Source organism: Haliaeetus leucocephalus, unplaced genomic scaffold (assembly GCF_000737465.1).
Source record: "Haliaeetus leucocephalus isolate CR32 unplaced genomic scaffold, Haliaeetus_leucocephalus-4.0 Scaffold866, whole genome shotgun sequence".
NCBI classification, from domain to species: domain Eukaryota; kingdom Metazoa; phylum Chordata; class Aves; order Accipitriformes; family Accipitridae; genus Haliaeetus; species Haliaeetus leucocephalus.
In genome coordinates this window covers 4,652,444-4,666,190 of record NW_010973302.1, presented here as the reverse complement: position 1 = coordinate 4,666,190, position 13,747 = coordinate 4,652,444, and the positions used below count along the sequence as shown (strand labels likewise).

General features: G+C 41.7%; 1 protein-coding gene across 1 annotated transcript in view; it reads right to left on the bottom strand.

Moving 5' to 3' along the window:
* NEDD4L (neural precursor cell expressed, developmentally down-regulated 4-like, E3 ubiquitin protein ligase) overlaps positions 1-3,198 on the bottom strand; it is a 146,686-nt gene extending 143,488 nt beyond the window's left edge. Inside the window, exon 1 of the mRNA XM_010583057.1 lies at positions 3,129-3,198. The gene's annotated coding sequence lies outside the window, so the exon portion shown is untranslated. The remainder of the gene's footprint in view (positions 1-3,128) is intronic.
* Between the last annotated feature and the right edge of the window lie 10,549 nt (positions 3,199-13,747).

The window sequence follows — 13,747 nt, the reverse complement described above, 5'->3', positions numbered from 1 at the left end:
TCCCCCAGCCGCGCTGCTGGGTGCACCAAGGGGTGTTCTGCACCCACCAAGAAGATCCTCCACACGGCCCACTTGGCTATTTCATCCTTTGCCGCATCTGCTGACCACGGTCTCGGTTACCACGCGCTGCCCAGCAGCCAGCACCCGCTGCCCTTACAGATTCAAATGATCTACTTTCACATCAGATATTATTAGCCTGTGGCTGTGTGCTAAAAGTGACACCATAACAAAAATCAACTTGGAAGAGACTTGTGATCTCATGGAAATTATTTATGGGAGAGGGAAACAACGGAGTGTCAGGGTCCACATCCACACCAAGAGAAGAAAACACACACAGACAGGATTAGTTATCCCTATTATTTAGGGATCCTGAATATACGCTACATAATAAAAAACTATGCATACAGGTCCAATGCCTGCAAATTTTCCTTATCCTCTTTCTTAGGTCAAACATTACATGTTTCTCCTCCACCACCCCAAATGAGAATTTAATCACCTACTCCATACTGAACCTAACAGAACTGTTAATGGGATAGTTATTACACAATGCACGCTCAACAGACACTATCTGTAGCAACTTAAATCATACTTAAGATTCAAGCAGCATGAAATGTTAATATCTCAGCAAGGTATGCAAGGCCCCTAAAACAAACAGAAAGATTAAATTGGCACCTTAGCCAAAAAAAAGAAAACTTTCTGAAAGCTTGCCAACACAGCAATACAAGCATTTCACTGAGTTCATAACGTATGATGCCATTAGTCTCAACTTTTACTAAAGAACTGTTTAAAACAAAGTTAAAAACTTAAGTTGGGAATATGTTTTTAACTCTCCGGTTTTATGGAAATCCTACTGACCTGAGACCAATTTACTTAAATATTTAAGGGCCACATCAATAGAACTCAGTTCAAATTTCACTTAAGTTTTGATATTATGCATTTTGAAAGATAAAAGGTATTTTTACAATTTATCAATTTCTAAGCAAGTTTTAGGAGTTCTTTTGAACACAACATCTTAAATATTTACAAAAGTTCTATGAGAAGTATGGCCAAAGGAGATACTACAATGCCAGGGATTCAGCTGTAAAGTTTCCAATGTATTCTTTAACAAATCAAATGAACACTAAAAAGGTTCCCACTTCTTTCAGATTACTTCTGTGAATTTGCCACAGCACTTCAATATTTATATAAAGTTCCTCTTAATGAGCAGATTCAATATTCCAACCACTAGTTTTGTTTTGTTCAAAAGAAGTGGTAAAATTTAATGCTCTGGAAATAATGCAGAAACAAAATCCAGCCAATTAAATATAACAAGTAACCCAAAAATCTGTAATTTTATGAAAAGGCCAAATTAAACAAGATCTAGAAAAAGCAAAGTTAGCACATAAATATGGCAATTCTAGGGTTAGCATTTGCAATAGAAATCTTGTATTCCCTGTGCCTTAGTCCCATCTCTTCTCTAGAATTTGCTCCTCCTCTCTTTTATTTTGGTACTGCAGCATCTCAATGCCAACTGCAGGAGTCTATGAGGTAGATGCTAATGTTGTGAGCAAGCAGTAGTACTCCTATAGTGCGACCCAGTGACACTATTAATAGTACTACCTCGGATCTCATCAGCAAGCACTATGTGTCCAACCACATCTACATATGAGCTGCTTCTTTTGTTGCTGATGGTCAGCATCAGAAGCTGTTCTTCAAAATAGCAAATTTGGGGAAAGAAAATAAAAAAGCTTTGTCTTACCATATTCTGCACACAGCTACCAAAGGAACGTTTGTTGCAAATTTCACAAAAGAAATTAAAGTTTATTAAACTTTTAATTGCTGCTTTCATGTAGTTTCAAGCTAGATATGCAAGCTAATGAACAATTTGTAAGCATCATTAAAGAAATACAGGAAAATGCACAAGGGAGGCTCATTTATACATTAAAAATCAGTAATTTCAATAAAAGCTAAACTGGATACCCCTCATTTCAAACTGATAAAAAACTTTTAAGTAGATTGGAACATTTGCAGTAAAGAATTTCCTCACAGTTAGGCTTGAGATCATGAAACCTGAATTAACTGGGGGCGGGGGGAGGAATCAATGCTTTTCAGTTCATTTTGGCTTCAGAATCAGCTTCTCCCCCAATTGCTACCTGATTTGATTCTTTAAGTCATTGCACAGCAAGCCTAGGCTTGGAAAAAAGCTATTCCTACGCCTGTGACTAATTCTTTCAAAACAAAAGACTTGAGAACATACCAAGTGACTGTATCTGTTTCTTTCCATTAAACCGTTTAAAACCAGTTTTCTTGTTTGACAATTATTATTTTTGGCCAAAGACTAGTGCAAACTATGGTCTGTTTGCCTCATCTTTTGATACACAGATGAACAGGGAAGCAATCATATGAAGACTGCCTTATGCACTCCAGAAACCTCTCTTTTTCCTCTCAGGTCCACAGTTTAAAACTCAAGGTGGTTCAAGGCTCAACTGGAATAAAAACCTGGACCTGCTATAGCCTAACAGAAAACCACTAGGTCAGCACAGTTCACTCTGAATTCTTTTCAACATTAGTACTTACTGCTAGCCTTCTCGTGGCATTGGCTGAACAGGAGAAAATACTTTTATTGCCTCTCTCTCTAAAAGGCACCATCCTTAGGAACTGCAACAGTGGCACCTGGATACGTCCAAGACCAAGACAATTCACAGTCTGGCTACCAAGTTAGACTTCAACGTCTGGCACCTGAGAGACTGGTACTGAAAGCCAGCAGGGAAAGTAGAGCTTCCTCAAAATAAGACAGAGGGTACTGCTGGCTTTTGGTCTTTCTTGTATTATGTGGGGCATGTGGGGAAATAGCTGGGAGTCATTTTAAGTATTGCCAAATACTGCCAAAGTCTGAGCTGCTCCTCACAAGCTTGCAGAGCTAAGGCAGACAGTGAACTCGGGAATGGCTTCCTGTGGCAGGAGAGGGCACGAACAGCCACTACTGTGATTAATGGCTTTCTTGCCAACACACAGTCCATAATTTGCATCGGTTGTAATCAAGTAATAGGATCTCTCATCACGTTTATGAACAAACAACTATAAAGCATCCTTGCTCTGCTAAGTTTATTCTGTTTAAATGCATAAAATAGTCAACGCAGAACACCTACCTGGCTCCAAAGATGTCTTTTTTTGCCAGATCAATGCCAGAAACCACCTTTACCCTGAGGATACGAGACTCCTCCTGTTAATAAAAAAGAAAACAGGTTTAATGTTTATTCTGTAATTCATTTTGAAGATCAACAGTCTGCAAGAGGTTAAGCTGTGAATGAACTCTCAGCCTTTAGATAGCAGGAGTCTTTCCTGCTAGGTAGGATTTTGAGAAGAAAAACCTCTGGGAAGGACATATACACTTTATCCGCTAAAGGACAGCCCAAATCCAAATATGAAGAGCATCCAATGCCAGTCAGAGCTGTAATAAAAGCAGAGTAAGAGTAGATAACAGTAATAATATCATAGTAATAATAATATAACAATAATAGTAATAAAAGTAGAAGACAATTTGCTGAACAGGGCCATTTCAAATCCTAAATTATCCATACTCCACAGAAATTCATTCTGCTTTGAGTCTAAAGCTGTCTCTTCAAACACAAGGGAAAATATTTGTAACATTTGTGTCCAATAATGCTAATACCTCTTGGTCAGAGATGTCTACGGTTTACAAAAAAAGTGAAGATTAAAAATAAATCCTTAAAATTACGTTTTTTTAAACCTGTCTCACCACCTTGGTATATACAGAGCTCAAAAACAACTTTCAGTGACACATGGCAATTCCTGAAGATACACATTACTAGGAGGACATCAACCTGATGCTCATTTTTACGTTAAGCTACTGAGGAACATCAGTATAAATGGTATTTTTTTACTGTATTTTTTTTTCACCCTGTTTGACCAGTTTATTTTTGCTACACAAAGAGGCCACTGAAATTAAATCTGGAAGGGATCCTACAGAAACAGGTTCTGCAGCCACCCCTATCAGTTATACCTTTTTCTCCTCTGATAAGCCTTCCAGTACTGCAAGATACAAGATTCAATTACAGTAATTTGAGACTCCATTCCTTGAAGCTTGTTCAGCAAACAGTAACATTTTCCTACAGGTTTATCCTGGCACGACCATACTACACCTAGTCTATTTGTTTTAGATAGCTAAAAGCAAGACACAGATTTGTTAGCTGTCTGAGATTTTTGAGATTATCAGGAAGGTTAGAAACACCCCAGAAGCAAAGCCGTACCTGTCCAGTCTAATACCATTCCTCTGGAAGGAGTCAGAAACAGATTACTGCAGAGAAAGAAAAACAAAAGTCTCATTGAACCTGTCTGCAGGGTGAGTTCCATCCTGACACACGTCCTGCTGTAGTAACTGTGCTGCATTAAAACAAAAGCTCGAGGATTTAAATCCTTTCTGAAAATTTGTTTGTTGGTATTCTTTCCAGCAGCACTTAACACTGTCCAAAGTAGTTTCTAATTAAGAAAACAGGATTTCTTCCCAAAAAAGCCTAAAGCTTACCAGAGAAGTGAACAAAATAGTATGCGAAACAGAACAATTCAATGGACTTATGTTAGTGGACACTGAACTTTTTTTTTTCTTATGTTAACATTTTTCAATCTGTTCATGTCAATACAACATGCCTGGTCTTCTAGAGCAGTTTTAATAGACAAAAGGCAATGAACTTGCAAATTGTGATCCAAGAAAATTCCTTCATTAAGAGAAGACGGCATAGAAAAAAAGAAGTCAGAAATGCGGACTATTCTGACTTTACTGAAGGATAAGAAGTTGTAATACTAAGTAGAGGGGGACGGAAAGAGGGATTTCTGACTGTTACTATATTATCAATGCTACTCAGATTTCTTCCCACAAAGTCCAACATCAACTTTGCTAGAGTGGCATCTTATTTCTGCACTAAAATCACCTCTGCTTATTAACTGAATTAAAACAACATACTTAAAAAAAAATCACAGAGCAGGAGGAAGTCCAACTACTGGAAGATCCCTAGTTCAGGTTCTGCAAGACACAAAAGATGATGCTCCCGACTATCTAAATAGATACTCAAAACCATAAACTATGACCAGTTCAAGTAGACCAGAAGATATGACCCTGTTCCATCCCTGCATGCAGGCCCTTAGCCTCTGCTAAATATTCCATTTTACCAAGCAGAAACAGTGCTTTTGCACATGTTTGTTCAAATTTTCGTATGCATAAGATATATGCATTATTTGAAAAAATAATTTAAAACCACCTCAGTTAGTAACAACCTCAACTTTTTTCCTTCAGTCAGTAAGATACTTACTTTGATAACATCTATTGTATACAAGGAGCAAGGTGAATTTTGGATGATGGAAAATCCTTCTGCAGAACATGACACTTTATATATAGTACTCTGAACCATAGGAGTAGCCATTCAGACAGCTTGTCTTTAAAATAATTCCCTTGTAATGCACCAAACTTTTCTTATCTGTATCATTTTGTCTGAATGCATTCACAAAAGCAGCATAACAACACAGGTGCATTCATGTACACACATATGCATAAAAAGCATAATAAAAAAAATATTCCAGCTCATGTGACTACACAAAACCGCAAATTATATAGATGCAGGGTTCCCAAATTAAGCTTGCTCAAGCATCACCATGGGCCCCAGGCTGTGCACTGGCTGACACCTCAGATTTGATATCCCCTTCCTTAGCTGGGAATGCTGCCGGGGGGAAACAGCAAGACTGAAGGGCAGAAAAAAAAAAATTAAAAAAATAAGCATTTCATATTCTTATGCTTGCTCCTTGTGTCCCAATTTCTTCAGTTATCTCCAAGTATGCTGTGACTAGGTAAAGAAAAGAGTTAAATTTTCACAGCAATAGAGAGGTAATCTCACCTCATTGTCCACCAAAAAAAAAACAGATAAAGGATTGCTTGGCTAGGCACAGGAGAGACTTGAAACAGAGCATCAATTACCTGACACAGGTTTCTACCCACCCTTCTCTGAAAAGACTGTACAAGTAAAGAAAATTAGGATTTTGGTTGTTTTTTCTTGTAAACCCAGGGCACAACGATAGAGAGTAGCCAAGACAAGATCACTAAACATGGAAAAATTCTGAATGAGAAGACCCAGGATCCAAACCCCAAATAAAGTGATCCCTTCACAGCTTTGAGCCTGAGCTAATCTTTAGTAAGTAGCACTTGTGCTTGTTGAGATTAAGGACATGTTTACACATACATTTCTTTCATCGGAAAGTGCCAACTTAAACAGCTCTCCCCTCCATTTTATTCCATTCCCACCAAGGTCTTTCTGAACCTAGGTCAACACCTTAAGCTAGCGGAGCCCACAAACAACATGCCAACAAAACTGAAGGGGGGGAAGAAACAGACAGCCAGAGATGAAGGGTAGATGGAGGCATCTGCTTAAAAGCCAGCACTGCTATACAAAGATATATGTGGCACTAAAACGAGAAATTCGAGGCTTCAGTCTACAACACTCATTAATATTCAGCTGAGCTTAGAAAACGCTGACTTGCTTTTTATTTTTACTCCAAATACCTACATTTCCAGGATGGGGAAATCCTTATGTACAAGCATGGAGAACATCTTCACTGAGTTTTTGTGTCACCTGGACACACCCTCCAGATTAAATAATATTAAAAAAAAAAAGCCAAAGACTTAACTATCACTCCAGAATTAGCTAACTATAAACCAAGACTACTTGCCAGTAAAGCTAACACCTCTTGTAAGCCTTGGGCTTATTGCTCATGCTCTGCACTGGGTGATTGATGCCTCTGGAAAGTGTAAAACCCAAGTCAGTCATCCAGCACAGCCAAGTCCAGTGCCACCTATAAGTAGCTACGTGTACACTCACCAGCACCCAGTCTGATATATCCTGCAAAGACTGAGCTGACTGTATTTAGTAGGCAGGAAAACCCCAGACACAAGCAGAGAGTGGGATAAGGAAACAAATTTGGAGGATTAAGGAGAAGTGATATGTTGCGGAGCTATGGTTCTTGTTGGGATCCCATGCATGGGAGACAGGGTCTGCAGCGAGGCTGAAGGATACATGGAGGGACATACAGTTGGAGTCCTGATTTGTAAAATGAGTAAACGAACAAGACCACGTAGAGCAGGTTAATAAGGCTGATCAGAGAAGAGACATTGAGAAGCACAGCTCTGTGGGGACTTGGATCAGGGAACTAGACATACAAACCACAGGAGCAAAGCTCCCTAGGGAGGGATACACACACACACTTTTACACTCGCTCAGTGCGCTCACCGGAGCCTGACCAAACCGGCCATCAGAAGTGGGAAAGGAGGGCCTCCTTCAACACCACCACAGCTGAACCACCGTACATACTCTTCCTCAAGCATCAGATACAAAGTGGAAAGGGATGCTGGATAGGTCCCTGACCAGAGCAAGATGATTTTTTTGTTGGACTTAAAGGCACTCGCTTAATTAGCCTGTGCATGTCTTAAAAATTAAACAGATGCCACAAGACAACTGCAATGATGAGTTCTTTACAGATAAATAGCTTTAGGTACCACATGAACTGACATGCTGCTGAGCAGAAAGACAACCTTAAACTGTCTAGACAACAACCTGATACACACAAATCCAGTAGAGCACAATTTATTGGCAGTTAAATATCTTGACTGAAAGACTTTCATGAGTAATCAAACATCTAACTGATTCTCACAGAGCAGTTTTCCCAACACAAATAAACTCGAATTTTCTGGCAACTGTATCTAACATCCCTTTAAGTCAGTAAAAAGTGAAAAGAGACAATTGCTTACCACCCACCAAGGTGGTCAGGCTCAGGGACACAATCTTGGGATACTCCCTCCCTGCGGGTGCACCCAAGAAGCTGGCACCTACCTCACTTGCTCAACACCCCACCCCATCTTTCCACTAGCAGCCAAATTTTCCTTCTTGCAACATCACAGGGATCAAGAGGCAGGAACATACAAGTAGGACACGATAAAGGGAAGACAAGGTTAGGAAAGCTGAGACCATCTGACAGAAACACTGTTCTTACCAGAGGACTTCAGCTATTTAGGAGCCAGTTGCTGCTCGAGTTGCCATTCCCAGCACACTCTAAGGAAAAGGCAGCAGTCCACAAGAGCGCTCTAGAAACAGTTCATGGTCTGCAGTCCCCACTGGCCCACCCTAACCTACCCAAAATGAGTTAATACTTGGTCTTCCAAGGTCACTGCTCAACGCTGCATGTTTTCACAGCTTCGCTTCATGTCAACAGGAAGCAACCACTACACTGGTTGCATGGTCATAGCATTTCCAACAGCATCTGCACTAAAATGCAAAAGGGAATATGGGAATACTTGAAATCAACAAGATCTGTTTTCCTCTCCCCACTTCCCCTGTACTATGGATGGGAGCTTTTGACCTGGATTCCTTCCTCTTCATTTTATATTTAGTAATCACAGAGAACTGGTGCTTAGATGATTTAAATGCTATGACACTGACATCGGTTAATAGCAGCAACTTATCTGCTGCATCCATCTTTAAATCACTTTTCGTAATGTTGTCAAGTGGATATATAAAAGGCACTCTTCTGGTTCTACTCAGAGCTGAAAATATCTATCAAAGAGAAATACTCAGCTGGTGGTAAGATTAAACTGTATCCACCTTCTCTGCAATTCCTGCATGTCTGAAACAACTAGTATTAGCCACTGACAAATGGCAAACTAGACGAGATGGACATCTACCTCCACAATTTCTGTATTCCACTGAACACTGTTCATTTTGAAAAGCATATATTCTAAGCTTCTTTTTGAAATGCACTGTTTGAAAAAGAAGTTAAGCTCACCCCACAGAGGAATTTTTCTAACATTTTAAAACCTTGCCTGTAGCACAGTAAGCCTGGAAGGGTCTCCTTAAAATGCCAGGTGCTGCCACTCCCTAGTCCTTTCAAGATCTGCACTTGAGCAACATAGCGGCTCCTGCTTCCAGAGGACAGGGCGTGCTCCTCCGCAGCAGTGACACCAGCTCCAGCACAGCCTGAGATCGGACACCGAAAACACATTCCTTCCTCGATGGGTTTTTTCAACTACAATGCAGAACATGTCTCTGAATTTAAAACTGTGTTGTTCAGAGTACTTTGATTAAAAACTTTTGCAATGCTGCTGCTAGAAATCCAAATCTGTACATGCACATCGGGATGGCCATTGTTGGCTGGCTGTTAGCAGTTAAGCAGTAAAATGCTTACATTTATGAAGCCTCACTTGTCAAAGTTATTTATATCTATATTCTTTCTGATCTCACCCCTCTAACCTTAGCCTACCTCACCCACTGCAGCAGGGGTGCCATAAAGCACTTGGTTAGGCATTAATGTCGAGTTCCACCGCTAATCACATTCATACTTACTTCTGCTTTGTCCAATGATTAACATGAAGTTTATGTATTCTTGCCTCCCTGAAAAATGTCAGAGGTTACATAGTTTTCTTCTTTGCTGAAGGATAACCTTTATACAGATTCTGTTTTCTCATCTGTAATTCACATTGCCATTTTAGAAGACTTAGCTGATTTATGTGAAACCAAGCTACGAAACCGAAAGCAAATCATGCAGCAAAAACCAGATTTCACCAACAATGAACAAAGCCTGTTTCACCTCAGAAAACAGATAAGGGAATACAGATGCATTTACAGATTTAGGAGACTTCTGTACATATATTTATGTGTACGATTCACACTTTTTAGTTCATTTTTAAATGAACAACACATTCACTTTCTCCAGGTGCTCTGAAAAGCAAAGTCATTTCTAATACCTATTAAACCATTCACATAAAGAAAACTTATTAAAAAGTCCTCCTGCCCTTGGATTAATAAAATACCCTGGAGCTGGGAAGTTTAGGGAAGAGTTATGGCAACAACAGGGAAAGAACGTGGGCAAAACAGCACCCCGAGCGGTGTGCTTCTTCCCCACTGGTGAGGACGTAACACCACCCCTCAGCTTTGCCCCTCCAAAGAATAATCCAGGAGAGGTAGCTTAGTCCACACCAGCTAAACCAAAACAGATGTGCTGTAAAAACCAACCTGAACACGTTTTGGAATACGCGTCTGTATGTTCTAAATACACGTAAAAAGAAAGCCACAGCAATCCACACTCCAGTGGAAGAAGTAAAGATGTAGACGTCAACTTCCTATAGGACAGAAAATCCCATGATACATTTAGAGTACGCATTAAGAGAACAGCACTGAAATAACAATCAATACGGGTATAAAATTAGAAGGTTGGCTTTTTTAAATGAACTGACAAGTGCGAAAGGCACGACATTTGGATCAATGCAAACCAATATTTGGACAGATGCCACGCAGACCAGAGAAGATCAAACATTTAACAAGTTCTTCCACAACTACCTCATAAAAGGTATATAAGCCCACCTGTAAGTCAAATCCCTCAAAGATGGACAAATTTCCTTTTGCACTTTCCGAGTCGCACAAAACCCCAGCCAGCCTTCATTGCACCTGCGTCGGGGACACCAGAACCAGGCTGTCGCCCGAGCGGCTGGAGCGCACGCCCAGACGTCACGCCACGGTCTTCACACCGGCACCAAAAGCCGACCTTACCAAGCAGTGCCCGGCCGCTTCGGCACGAGACCCCCACGTCCACAGCGGGCCGCGTCTCCGGCAGCGCGCCGCGAGGCACCGCCGCCGCTCAGAGGGGCCCGGGCAGCCTCAGCCGGCCAACGCGGAAGTTTTGCTGACAGAGGCAATAAATGTCCATCACCAAGGCGACAGGGTGAAAGGACAGCAATCTAGGATTTCACCTGAAGAAAGCTGAACCGCGGCGGGGGAGTGTTGGTTTGGTTTTGTTTTGGTTTTTTTTTTTCTTCTCTCCGTGTAGAGACATTTTTGATTTCAAACCAAGATAGGCGTCGGTGAGGTAAATTTCCACTGACGGGAAGGAGAGAAACCAGATCACACTGGAAAGTTACCTGCACGCAGAGACTGTGAATGCGATTGTATCCACTGAGCACCTCATCTCTACTTCTATTATACCTGAAAGTTTGCAAAATGTAACAAAATAGAAAAGACAACAAATCTTTAACTCAATGTTTTGGTCGCAAAACACATCAGAACAGAAAAGACAACAAATCTTTAACCCAATGTTTTCACTGCTGGCACTTTTGTTTCCCTGAATGAAAAGACACACACGGAGCCCCTGCTGTGCTGGACGTAATAAAAACATACAGTCACCCAAACAAACTGCTCTTTAATTCTCCCCATTATTGCAAGAAATCAGCTAGGATTTGCAGTTTCAAAACAAAACAGAATATTTGTCATCTACTTAAAAAAAGGGCAAAAGTGTTTTCTATAGCAAGCCTAACAACGTTCAGCTATTCCTACGTCTTTTAGCAACTGAAAACACAGAAGACAAGTTAGGCTGCGCAAGAGTCATGCTGATTCTTACTTTGATTTGTTGGTGGATTAAACCAACCCACGCTACGGCTGAGTAAAAAAAAACGTACCCCGGGAAGCTATTCCACATCAACATCTTACGCAGAATATTACCAAGTCAGATTATCCTCTGTTCTGACATACAGCCACCTACCTAGCATCAAACAACGCGAGGGCAACCCAAGAGGGAGAACCGGAGCAGGATGCCCTATCCGGCGGCCTGCCACCATCACCCCTGGGGCGAAGCCGGCTGCCCGCGCACCGAGCAAGCCGAGGAAAACTCACGCTCCTGCGCTGCCAAGGCTCGGGAAGCAAGAGAGGCCGCCTGGCCTGAGCCATTCCTGCCTCGACAGCGCTCGGGTGAGGTGAGATGAAGCGCTCGCCCCTCTCCGGCTGCTGCCCAACCCCTCCGACCTCCGCCCCGGAACGCCCCTGGCCCTGCCAGCCGGCAGCCGCAGGCTCCTGCCCGGCAAACCCCAGCACCGAACACCACGGCCCAGAAACGCTCTGCTTTCAAATCAAAACCTCTGCAGACATTTAAAGCACAAACAACAAAACAACACAAAAGCAACCACGGTTTGGAAGAAAGGCCATGAGCCAAGCAAGGCAGTCAGTCAACATATGTAATACCGCTACCCTCATTATCTCCCAACAGCACTGGCAGTGGGAGCAGGCAGAAGCTGGTCTTCTTTCTGGAGACACGGGGAGAGGCATCCAAAGTGAACAGCTCAACCTCTGGGGACATCATAGTGATTTTCTGAAGGCCATAGCAACAGTATGGGATAAGTCTCAGTATAATTCTTGCAATATCTTAATAATCTTGAAATTTGTCAGTGGCAATTTTGCAAACAGTCTTTGATAAAATCTCGGTTCTGCAATGAAAACAAGAACATGCACTAAGGATATGAACCACATCTCCATTCTCTGCGAAGGTCAGCACAGGAAAAGAAACTTAGAATAAAGGTCACTAGGTTACATCCACCTACTTATCGGGCTCAAGCAGGGAAATTAAAACTTCGTTTCAGGTAGCTTCACCACAAACAACCTTGGAACCCAGCTCAGATCTTCCTCCCTTCAAGTGTTGATCACATTCCCCCTCATGAAGTCCAAGACTAAAACAAATTGTGCCTTTTATTCCCTGCAGAATTCTCAACCCTCACTGCATGATGCAACATATTTAAAAAAAAAAACCAACCAAACATTATTTTGTCTAAAGCAGATCTCAAAATCAGAGCAACTGAACCTAGGAGCTTTTGGAGGAAAGAATGCCATGAAATTTGGATCACAAAGACCCTCCTGGCTACCCAAAGTCAGCCGGCTCACAGAGCACTAGCACTCCCAGTCCTCCGGAGCACGTCTCCAGGCTGAGGTGAGGACTTCCCGCACAGCACGGCAGCAAAACCCCACAGAAACCCAAGTTCTGAGGAAACCAGAACTCCGCTGCTGAGCAAAACCTGACTTCTCATCTTCACACAACGATGCCCTGAGCTGAGGGGGACCAGCTCTTTTTAACGCTAGAACAAGCATGTATTCGTCAGCTCCCTGTGCTGGAGCTGCAGGAGAAGGTGGCAGCAGCTTTGGGAGCACGCTCTTTTTCTGCGGGCAAGTCTGAAGGGCTGGCAGAAAAGATGAGAGGTTTAAGTTCACAGGATGGTCGTCTGAAGCCAAGTTCCTCAAGTGTAGCCACAGGCCATGTCAGGCTACATTTAAAAGGCTCTGATTATCCCACAATGCTAGAAAATTTACTGAATTATGTTTTACTGAATATTTTACCAATGCACACCAGAACCATCACATCAGCAGATTAAGCAAACACCAGTAAGCATTAAAAGAACTGCCGAGTTTGGAGAACTGTGGGAATCTTAATCTCATACAACAGAAAAATATTAAATGTTTGAGAATAATGATTCAAGTCCTACTTCCAGGACTTCGGACCTCTAGGAAGAGGCACCATATTCATGTCTCCCTTGGCTTGACTGACACAGCTGGGGAGAAAAACCACCAGGCAAAATTTCAGGAAGGCACAAGTTTGTCTTAGAGGGACAGTACCACAATGCTGCTCTTGCACATGGACAAAACAGCACATAAAACTGAAGTGAGCAAGTTAAAAACACACACATCAGGAGTAGCATATGGAGATCAAAGGTACGCACATATGAGTGACAGGGTTAGGAACCAGGACTCAAAACTCCCAGTCCAACATTGAAAGCACGCTATTAAGAAACAGGCTCAAATCACAGCACTGACCTGATGAAAATCTGCTTACAAGATTTTTTTTACTGCACATTTAAAAAATAAAAAAGTGTTCCAGGTGAATCGCAATCTACTTTTATAAA